Here is a 12,380-nt window from a genome sequence, read left to right on the forward strand (position 1 = left end):
TTCACTATGGTGTTCATCACAAATTGTGTTCCAGACATAAGGAAAAAGTTAGCAAAGGTAGACGGCGTCACAGAGATGAGTCCGTCCCAGGTAGTGGACTTAGCATTTAAGGTTTATAATAATAGAGAGGACAGGAGAGAGGACAGGAGACCAAAACCTGCGACAGTTTTTGTACAAAGAGAGCACAGGCCAGGGTTTCGGGATAACAGTAATGGACAGAGACGTGAACCCCTAGGAAGAGATCAGTGTGCTTTCTGTAGGGAAGAGGGACATTGGAAGTACAGTTGTCCCAGGTTACAGAGAAGAGGCAGATGCAGTAATTACAGAAGGCAGGATAGAAGACAGGACACCACGACAGGATGATTCACGTAGGGGTTACAGGAGGGAATATAGAAGGAGTACACAGAACCAGGAACCAAGGAGAGAGGAGAGAAGACAGATGTTAGCACAGAGTAGAGGCTCAGATGATGATAGGGAATACAGACGGAGAAGGAATCGAGAGCCCAGCACAGAGGACAGGAGACCAGTGATAGCACAGAGTAGGGTCTCAGGTGAAGATAGGAGGGAATATAGACAGAGTAGAAGGAATCGGGAGCCAAGTGTGGAGGAAAGGAGACAAATGATAGTTCATGGAGAAGGTTCAGATGAAGAATAGGGGTGCCCAGGGGTTCCACTAGATCTTAAACCCATCAAAATAACCCCCTCGGAGCCCCGGGTAACCCTCACTGTGGGGGATCGTCTGATTGATTTCTTGGTGGACACTGGAGCAACATACTCAGTTTTGAATTAGAAATTAACTAAAATGAGCAAAAAGACTGCAGCAGTCATTGGGGTTACAGGGAAGTCACAACAGACACCCTTCCTGCAACCTTTGGAGTGCCGGCTGGGCACCACACAGCTCCAGCACAGCTTCCTATACATGGAAGAGTGTCCAATCCCTCTCCTTGGTCGTGACCTTTTAAGTAAGCTCAATGCACGAATTACATTCTCACCCAAAAATCAGAGGCTTCATCTACAGGTTCCTCCAGAGCATGCTCTGCGGTTCCAGATGTTGCTTACTCAAGATGCTCCACCAAAAAGTGAAATTTTACCTCCAGAAATTGTTGAAAGAGTAAGTAAAGGGGTATGGGCTGATGGAACCCCAGGACATGCGAAAAATGCGGAGCCTGTAAAGATAGAAGTGATAGAGGGGAGCAAAACCCCGAGAAGGAAACAATACCCCTTAAGGGATGAGGCCTTGAGGGGAATTGAGCCAGTATTGAAAAGGTTCCTTCAATCTGGACTCATTCGGCCCTGTCGCTCACCGTACAATACTCCAATTCTGCCAGTGAAGAAACCCCATACAGGCGAGTACCGTTTTGTCCAAGATTTAAGGGCCATTAATGATATTGTTCAGGATTTACATCCCACTGTGCCTAATCCATACACCCTATTAACTGCCATACCTGGTGACTATGGGTGGTTTTCAGTATTAGACCTGAAGGATGCCTTTTTCTGTATTCCAATTGATGTCCAGGATCAACTGCTTTTTGCCTTTGAGTGGCAGGACCCTAAGTCCAAGAGCACTCTCCAGTATTGCTGGACTGTGCTTCCACAGGGATTTAAGAACTCCCCAACTATTTTTGGGGAAATACTGGCCAGGGATCTCAGGAAGGTTCAACTAAACCAGGGTGTCTTATTGCAATACGTAGATGATTTATTTATTGCAAGTCCAGACTACGAATCTTGTCTGGAAAATACCATAGTGGTATTGAACCACCTGGCAAAATGTGGCTACAAGGTGTCACCTAACAAGGCACAGATATGCAAACAAACTGTGACGTATTTGGGGTTTGAAATCAAGAAAGGCAGACGGAGCGTGATGACGGAAAGAAAACAGGTAATTTCAGCCCTTAGAATCCCCAGTAACCGGCGACAGTTGCGCGGATTTTTGGGTATGGTTGGGTTTTGTAGGATTTGGATTCCTAATTTTGGATTAATAGCAAAACCTTTATATGATGCTCTCAAAGGCCTGGACTCTGAACCTTTGTCTTGGACTCCGGAATGTCAAAAGGCTTTTGATGAAATAAAAGTAAAGTTGATCTCAGCACCAGCATTAGGGCTTCCGGATCTTAGGAAGCCATTCAAACTTTATGTACATGAGAGACAGGGGGTTGCCCTAGGAGTGCTGATCCAATTGTTGGGACCAGAAATGCAGCCCGTTGCATATCTGTCCAAACAGTTGGACCACACCACTAAGGGATGGCCTCCATGCTTGCGTGTTGTGGCTGCCACTTGTGACTTCCTACATGAGGCAGAGAAGTTTACATTGGGTCAGCCCATCACTGTGTGTGTGCCACATCAGGTCTTGACATTGCTGGAGCAGAAGGGTGGACTTTGGTTAACCGCTGGGCGAATGGGAAAATATCAAGCAGCTCTGTTGGACAATCCTAATGTGAAACTGCAGGTTTCAAACTCCCTGAATCCCGACACACTGCTTCCAAGCAATGCAGATGGACCTGAGGATGACACTTTAATCCACAATTGTTTAGAAACCATAGACACAGTGTATGCCAGCCGACCAGATCTAACTGACCAGCCTCTGCCAGACCCAGAGTGGGAGCTATTTACAGATGGCAGCAGCTTCATGGATCAAGGCCGTCGATGTGCTGGATATGCAGTGATGACGCTCCAGAACACCGTGGAAGCCAAGGCTTTTCCGGCAGGTACATCAGCACAGAAAGCCGAATTAATAGCCCTGACCCGTGCCTTGGAACTCTCAAAAGGTAAAAGAGTCAATATATTTACTGACTCAAAATACTCTTTTATGATTCTCCACATGCATGGGGCCATTTGGAAGGAGCGGGGACTTCTTACGGCTAACAACAAGGATGTCAAAGACCCATTAGAAATCCTGGCCTTGTTAAAGGCAGTAGCTTTACCATCAGCTGTCGCTGTGATGCACTGTCCTGGCCACCAAAAGGGTGGGTCTGACTTGGCAAAGGGCAACAAGGCAGCTGATCGGGCAGCTAAGGCTGCTGCCCGTTCTGCCCTCCAGGGTGCACTCATCCCTCTTGTGGACCTGACTCAGTATGCTCCTGAATACACCGAGCGGGATGAGGAGAGAGCTCGTGCTTGGGGATTTACTGAGTTTGACCCCAGCTCTACTTGGAGAGTAAACTCCCATGGGATGATACTCTTCCCGGAGGCCCTGGTTTATCCAGTGCTAAGACATCTTCACGAAGGATCCCACTATGGGAGAGATGCCTTATTAGAAACTGTGCGCCCATATTTGAAGTGACCATATTTGCATAGAATAGCACAACGGATCACCCGAGGTTGTCAACTATGTGCCAGGAATAACCCCAAGACTGACTCCCACCCTAAAGCCATTGGGGTTCAATATCGAGGCAAGTGCCCTTTTGAGGACTGGCAGGTGGACTTTACACAAATGCCTAGAACAACAGGCAACTTCAAATACCTGTTGGTTTTTGTGGACACGTTCTCGGGATGGGTGGAAGCATTTCCCACAAAGACGGAAAAAGCTTCCGAGGTTGCAAAACAGCTGCTGAAGGAGATAATTCCTCGCTTTGGGTTGCCGGATTCTATCCAGAGTGATAATGGGCCAGCATTTGTCTCTGACGTCACTCATGCAGTAAGCAGTGCGTTACAGATCAACTGGAAATTGCATGCTGCATGGAGACCACAGTCTTCTGGACAAACAGAGAAAATGAACCACACCTTAAAGAAAACCTTGGCAAAACTGTGCCAAGTAACACAGCTTCATTGGGAACAGGTACTATCCCTTGCCCTCCTCCACATAAGAGTGGCACCTAGAAGTGGGCTACAATTAAGCCCCTTTGAAATTGTGTTCGGAAGACCCTTCCAGGCCTCAGTTCTGAAAGCCAGTCCGGAAATAGCTCAAGATTGCCGGATCACACAATATGTGAAACACATCCAGGAGGTTCTGGCAGTAATTCATAACTTTGCAAACTCGAGAATCTCTATGCCTCCTGATCAACCATTGCATCCCTTCAGACCTGGAGATCAGGTCTTACTGAAGACCTGGCAGAGTGGGGATGCCCAAAACCAGCTGTCAGAAAAATGGACTGGTCCCTATGATGTTTTGCTAAGCACACATACTTCTCTGAAACTTGCAGGTATAAAACCCTGGGTACATCATTCCAGAGTTAAGAAAGCGCCAGAAGGAACTGACCCAGAGACGAAGTCCCATTAGTCTTGTGAGCCCATTGAAGACTTGAGATATTTATTTAAGAAACAGAAAGAAACTTGAATGTTACTGACTTCTTTTCCAGTTATTGTTGCAGGATACCCAAGAACTCATTTTTTTTTTTTCTGAAGAAACCCTGAGAAAAAAAACTAACATGCTCTAACCAATCTCTTCCTTTCAAAGTTTAGGAGATGTGAAATAACATCTAGGATCATGCATATGCTGACAGTATTTTTTTTTACATAGAAAGGTTTTTGATCTTGATTTTGTTATTTCCTATCAACTTTTTTTTTTTTTTTACTTTGAAGTTTTTTTTTCTGCTCGTTTTTTATTTATTGTTACTTTGGCCTATCAGACAAACTGCAGTTGTATGGGATATCCCACGGGTGATGAATGGTAACTAAAGAGCTCTTTGTGTCTATATGTTGTCTGTCTGTATGTCCTTGTGTCTAACCATCTTGACCTCCAGTGATCGACAAATTGGTATACATGGTGCCCATAGATGTTGGAAAAAAAAAAAAAAAAGAGTCTCCAGTTATGAGAAAAACAAAAAGTTATGGTTTGATTGTCAACATTGTGCTACTGAACTAAGCCGGTGCCTTCATAGAGATTGAATATTGTTGTTTCTGTTAATTTTCTGATATTTATGGCAAAGCTTCCCAGAAATCTAAAATTCAAGTACAAATTTGGTAGCCTGTCATTTGACTGATGCAAGGAAATTTTGTGGAACCTCAGTAGAGCTCCTGAGACACTCCACAAAGTTTCTCCCTTTCCTCCTGGGAAGGCATTACATGAATTTGTTCTATTTGGCTTTTACCTAATGAAGTAAAACTGGAAGGGAAGCATTGTCACTTGGGAAAATGGTAAAACTTTGGTATGTACAAAATGTTAACAGTAGTTTTCTAAAATGTGTATACAAAAAACCTCTCAGTATCTGGTATGTATGTATATTGTCACCTTGTAATATTGTATGATTCAATTGTTTCACATCTTCAGAAATTGTTTCTGGAAATATAGGGAGAAAAGGTCTCAACAGATTCCTATTGATGGAACTGTTGAGAGAAAAAAACTTTCCTACAAAGGACTGAACAGACCTGGAAATATACCTGACATTTACTAAGGTTTCTTTGACATAATACTGGTAATTTTTTTATGCATTCTGTCCTTAATCCACAAAGTTTTTGTTTTGTTTTGTTTTGTTTTGAGTAACCAGGATCTGCAGCAAGGTTGCAATTTTTTTCCAGCAAAGCTAACTTGTCACATTTTCTCTCCCCTTTATACCAACACGGCATATAAATAGTGGTAGTAATTTTGCTACTTATCTTAGAGTCTGTTTTTGCATAACTTACATAGGGATTTTGCCTGTTTTAACAAAAAAATTGGACGTGAGTTTGATTGTGTGGCTTTGTGTGGAGTTCTTCCAAAAAGTTGAAAAAGAGCTGAACCAAGAAGAGGAGAACCTGTTTGCCTTGTTTGTAGGGTTCCAGAGACCTCCAAAGAAGGTGAGGAAGCTTGCCTCCATTGGCAGGACTGGACAACCCGGCCAACGAAAATGCCCTGGTACCCTCGAGAAGAGGAAAGCCCAGGTGGAGTCTGATGAGACCAACTTTATACCTGAAGCCTACATCGACTGGATGCCACCGGTTCGCTCTGATCCTGTGTGGAGTATTTCAACAAAGCCAGCTAAAAAATTGCTGTTAGTTATTTCTGCCCTGTGATTTTATGCAAAAATAGGAAAAATGGTTTAAAAGTAGATTTAGTTTGCAAACTTTTGCTTTGCTGTTAAAAGTTTGGGATCAAGGTTGAGAAAATTTGTGTTTTTACATCAGTTGAACCATTTTAAGATTTTTTTATTCCTGTAATTTTTACATATCTGCTGTCTTGTTTTGGCTAATGCCTCCAGATTTTTTTTTTTTTGGCTTGAACTGATGAACTTTTTTTCCTGGAGTAGAGAACTTTTGCTTTCCACAATGGACAAATACCTGGAGAGACTGGTTTTCTTTCACACTGGAACCTGAAAAAAATGTTCATCTAAGACTGCATCCCAACCTCCATATATTCAATCTTCATCACCATGGAAATGGTGGCAAAAAGTGAAAGGGGGGAATTGTTAGGGGGAAAAGGATGTCCCAAAGCAAATTCCATATAGGCTTTGTGGACTCCACCCCCACCCCAGGTCAAAGCCAAAGACACTGGGAACTCCAAATCCCATCACCACCAAAGGGAAGGTGGCTGGGACCTGAGGGTGGGGTTAAGCAGCCAGGTGGATACAAAAGGCAGACACGTGGGCTTTGGTGGGGTCTCCATTTTTGGGCTCTCGGCCAGCTTGCAGCGTCCAGCCAGCTCTGAGAGTGACTTTGGGTTTCCAGGTCGTCGGATCGGGTAGGACGCATTAAAGACTTTATTTCCCTATTTTCTCCCTGAGTTGTACATTTTCCTTATTTCCTTTCCTCTTGTAAATAAACCTTTTATTAACCTTTTTGTGTGTGTCTGTAGTAGAGTATTCATAAGTCCCTTTAAAGCGCGCGGGTGAGGACCCACAGCCAGGAACCCGTTTAATATCGGGGTGGCTCTATAACAAAAATATAAGGCTTAAAAAGAAGAATGAGGCTGGCAAAGTATATCCATCAACCAGAAAGACACCTGGACCCCTTGGTGCCTCGTGGGGGCTGAGGCTGCTCTCCTCGGGCCACTGGACACTCAGTCCTCTGTGCTGCTGGAGGAACTGGGGTCTGGCTGACACCATGCTGTCCCATGTTGACTGGCCAAGGTAGTGAGACACAGGGCAAGCTAAAAATTAGGCAGTTTTAGGGACAGTGCAGTGCAGGAGGGGACCTCTGAAGAATTTAGGGAGGCTTCAGAGATAAGGACAACCAAGGGATTGTAACCAATTCCACTGGGAAAAACAAACATCCCAGGACCACGGACAATATTGTTATCGATGGTCCTGGTTTTCTTCAGGTGATAAAGATAAAGTGTAGAGATGCTCACCCGGAAGACTAGGCCATAAAGATAAAGGTGTAACAAATGGGGAAAGACAAACCTGTTAGATAAGGAATGTGAAGATCCCCCACTCAGTAGCAAATTAAGTGAGACAGCCGAGAACTAACCAATCACAAAGAGACTGGTGGAGCTTTAGAATAATGAGGGAAAGAAGGTCTATATTCCCTGAGACACAACTCCACTTTGGCTTCCTTGCCCCTCCCAGGCCTGGTTTCCTGGCCTGGGAGTCCCACTTCATTTCTGCTCTTTTTCTCCTCAATAAACTTTTTCTTTCTATAAACAAACCTGCCTCTTCTCACTTGCTTGCCTGAGCGTCTGCGAAGTTCCTGCTGCGGCTTCGTGAGACACCAACCCGTGGGGGTCTAGTGGCTGGGGCTCAGCGCTGCCCTGCAGCCTGGGATCCGTTCCTGGCTGGGAGACTAGGCCTGACAATTCCGGTATCATTTTGGGGACTCGTCTGGGATCTCATAAGATTTAAGGTAAGTCAGCCGAGAGGCACAAATTGTTTCTATCTTCACCTTGTCATAAACTTCTCTTGCTAAATATTTTCTTTCTCTTGGCGCCATCAAAGAGGCCATAAAAAGGGCACAGGACAGTCAGTAAATGCCAAAGGGCAACTGCCTTAAAATCTCCTGTGGAAAGATAAACTGGTGACCAGACCAGGTAAGGGGACTAGCCCATCTGCCAGTCAAAGAATAAAAGTCTGGTGTCGTCGTATGAGGGACTCCGGTCTCCGAAGAGCTAGGCACATACATCATGTAGAGGCCGTCCAGAAGCTGCACATAAGGGGCTGGTCTCCCAGCAGCTCGGGCCATCCTCCCTTGCCTTCAGCAGAGGGGGGGCTGCCGAGACCCAGTAGAGGGTGAATGGTCCCAATATGACAGTTGGGAAAGTCATTCCTCACTAAGCACCACACAGGATCCGACACATAACCCTACCCTGGCCTCAGATCCCTGCTAGGATTATTTGGATGGCTCCATGTCTTTCCTTGCTCTCTCTCTCTCTCTCTCTCTCTCTCTCTCTCCTCCCTATTCTTCCTTCTCTTGCAATGCAACTGATTTACTTCTCTGTTACCTGTGGGCTTCAGACAGGCAGTAGACATTTCACAATCTTTTTCTCTGTCCTTTATTTGATTGCAAAAAATTAATGGGCACCTGTCAGCCCGGTAAAAGCGACTAGCGTGAGGCCGCCATTCTTAAAGTCTCGGGTGACAGGTTTCTCAGCTGGCAAGGCTTCCTGATGCCCCATTTGCTGAGTGGGAATGTCGGGACTCTTGTCACTGATTCCTACTTTCCTCTATCATCCGTGGACTCCGAGGGTGCTCAGAATGACCAAGCTGTGACCCTTGGAACCCTGGACATCCAGGAGATCCGATGGCTCAGACAAGGCATTCTGCTAGGTTGGCACATAGGTGAGAGTCACGGAGGCCTAACAGTCTTAAAAAAAAAAAAAAAAAAAAGGGAATTCCACCTTCTTAATCCCTCCCCTATAGGACGGACTTCTTTTAGCTTCTATCAAGGCAACTTATAAGTCATAAGGTACAAAATGGTCTTATAAAAATCTTGAGACACCCCTGGGAGCCTTTTCCCTGGTGTCTGTTTTAATCCTGCCAGTTGGCACAGGCAGGAGAGGCTGAGTTTCATATTATGACAGGGATGTATGTACAGTTTTGCCTCAAATCCTAGGTCCAGCTAATTAATTATACCTTGGTATTATAAATGTCTCATGGCAGTTTTCCAAAAGGGAGTTTAAGACAAGTAAATATCAGGTTCTGGGCTACTGCTGGGGACTAATAAGTAAAGGGGTCCACTACAGCTGGCTGGTGAAAAAGACTGCCTTTGGTCTCAGCAAGCAGCTACCTGGATTTTTTTTCCGGTGTTGAGATTATTGGTATGTCTCTGCTGCCTTCCAGTTGTGGGGGGACTGGACTCTCCCTTTGTCCACCTTGAAAAACTGTTTTGGTTCATGCTAGGGAAAAAGTTCTATTTCCCTGTTTTTTTTTTGGATTTTAAAGTCTAAAATGTTAAAGGTAAAAACTGCTGAGTTACTTTGGACTTGCTAACGAGCTATAAAAGGTGATTTCTGGTTAAGTGACAACTTCTAAACTGCTTATTGGACCTGTAAAAGTTTAGTTTCCTATTAAGAGTAATTAATTTCTGATAAGAGTTTGAAAACAGGCAAACTGTAAAGGAAAATCTTATTCTTCCTCTTCTCCTGTCCTCCCCATACATGGTTCTGAAAAGAAAAAAAAGTCTTTTGTCTTAAAAATGTGCTTGGTCTCAGTGTGACAAAACCAAAGCAATGTAAATCCAACTGATAATACTTAAAAATACAAACTCAAAATGTTTTTCTTATCTAAGAAAGTTAGTACAAACTGCTTGACTTTAAAATTGTTGTGGTTTTGGTTGGACCCTAGGTTTTAAGTAAGGGTTAAAATTGGGTACTTGTTCTATGTAAGAATTCTAACTTCTATGTCATTTAAAACCTGCTCGATATAAAAAGGATATTAAAAACTTGGTTAAATGTGTCAAATTAACTTGGTTAAATGGTTAAATTAACTTGGTTAATGTGTGTCAAACAAATTGTTACTCAAGAAGGGGAGTTTACTAATCTGTAGTTTCTCAGTGTCTTTGCAAATATTGGTAAAAATAACTGTTTCTTAAAATTAATGCACATGGCAAAAAAAAACTTTAAATGGAAATCAAGAGATCTCTTTGTTCTTGCTTTTTGCCTACGGAGGATTAATTTTAAATGGCGCCTATATATAAAAAAAATCCTAAATTTTGAGATCGCGATCTAAAATTGTGGTAAAGAAAAACTAATTCAAAATTTAATGGTTTAAAAAGCATCCATGCCTTAAGGTTTTAATGTTGGGTATTAATACTATACGATGTTTAAATGTGTTTACTCATGCTGTACAAAGGGAATAATAATTAACCTGGCCGATACAAACAAACAAATCTTATTTCTAGGCTTCTATCTCTTGATAAGATCTTGTTCCAGGAAGACTAATCTACTTGTCTTTTCCCCTTGGAATAAACAATATATTCTCCCAGTAAATGACTATATTTCTTTACAGAATTCAAGGTAACATCTAAAGCCATAGGGACAAGTTACTAAAAAATGTTTATGATATTAAGTGTCTAATTTTTTTCTTGCTTTTGTCAATCTATCTAGTGCTTGCCTAAGAAAACTTGGTATATAAAATTGTTACAGTGGCAACTCTGCAGTTGACTTAAAATCCCAGTTCTAAGAAAAAAACTAAAGCTAAACTAAGGTTTTTGCTAAGTTGAGTAATAAAATTTGTTAACCATTTACTGAAATTTCAGGTTTACATTTTGCTCCTTATTGTAAGGAAACTGAAGTTTAATGTCATCTCAACAGCAACAAAAACAACAAAAAAAATTGAAAAATGTGTCTGTAAGTTGAGTAGTCTAAAGAGATGATAGTGTAACAGCTATTATTGTGTCTTATAATACAGAGATTGGAAGCTAAGGTGTGATAATTCTGGATACAAGTAAAGTAAGGTGTGTTTGTGTTTTAAAAGAAAGAAAAAAAAAACAAAGGGAAGTGTTAAAGGTCTGAGTGAGGGATTTTTGACAGAAAATTTTGTGTTCTCAAGTAACTTGCCGTGAAATACTTTGGTTAACTTAAATGTCAGTTGTGCACCTGTGTGGCACCAGGTTTAGTTATTTTGATACATAAAATTATTTCTTGTTGTGAAAACAAACTGATTCAACCTGGGCATATTAATACCTCATAGAAAGTATTTTCATAGAATTGTTCTACCTTTTCAACATAAATGTACACAAATAAAATTATTCTAAAACACATAAGACTTCTTAAAACCTAATAAGCCAGTCATTTCAGGCTAAATTTACTGAGGCTATAAAAAGGTATACTAATCTAGACCCTAAAAAGGACAAACAATTTAACAATCTCAGTCTCCTTCATTAGTCAGCCTTGCTCTGACATCAGGTGTAAACTCCAGAGACTAAGTCAAGGGCCTAAAATCCTTTTAACACTTTTGAACATGGCCTGCAAGGCCTACAGTAATATGGAGGGGACTAACTAGACTAAAAAGAAAGAGAGAAAGGCAAGAGAAGGGCCAGTAAATGGCAGTTGCCATTTGTTAATACCCTGCCACCTCAAATTCACCCAAGGCCCCATGCACCCTAGGGCATTTGGGACCTCAACCTCTTAATAGGCTGCCAGCTTGCTTCCACTGCCTGCAACCGGGACACCTCAGCTGCAAGAAGCTGTCCCCAGGGCCTTGCCTTCATTGCCATCTCACAGGGCACTAAAAAGAGGGACTGTCCCACTCTCCAGAGAGGGAGGGGCCAGCCCAAACGACAGGCCAGGATGGGAAGACAGGCTTCATCGTCAGCTGCCTCTGACTATGAAGAACCCAGTGCAGGAGAAGATCTTCTCTGAAGAAGCCCAGAGGTGAGAGAGACTCCCCTGTTTACTGTTTATATGGACAAGCCTCGGGTGACCCTAAAAGTGGCAGACATAAAAATCACCTTTTTTGGTAAATAAGGGGCCACTTACTCTGCCTTACTCCAATTCTTTTGACTGACCTACTGGTCAATTGTCCCCCTCACTAGTACAGATGGCCAGCCTGAGCCAGGACACTTTCCAGCACTGCTACCTTGCTCACTGCAAGGCTACTTGTTTATATATCTTTAGTTTTATTTTCCTACCTTCCTCTATTAGGATGGAGAAAATTGTAACTAAATTCCAAACTAGCAGCCTCCACAGCCACTATTGGCTCTCCTAGCTGCTGCTACTAAACATAAAAATGGTACTGAAGTCCTAGGTCTCACTAATTCTGTCATTTTGGCTACAGCATCTCCAGATGTTTGGGGCACTAGCCCAACATTGCTCCTTAAAATCCCTAGTCTCAGTGGTAATATAAAATCGCAAAACCCTGGACCTGCTTACGGCTGAAGTAGGGGGATTTTGTGCCCTCTTAAATAAAACATGTTGCTTTTGGATAAATACTTCTCATGAGGTAGAAGAAAATTTAGAAATACTAAAGAGAAATATACGGATTGTGGATGATCTCAAAAGACAGGCAGGACAAGGGCTTAGCTGGACACAGACAATCTTTGATTCTATAAAAGGACAACTTCTGTCCTGGCTACTCCCTTTTCTCATTCCCTTA

This window comes from Talpa europaea, assembly GCF_964194135.1.
Source record: "Talpa europaea genome assembly, chromosome: 2".
In the NCBI taxonomy this organism is placed as follows: Eukaryota; Metazoa; Chordata; class Mammalia; order Eulipotyphla; family Talpidae; genus Talpa; species Talpa europaea.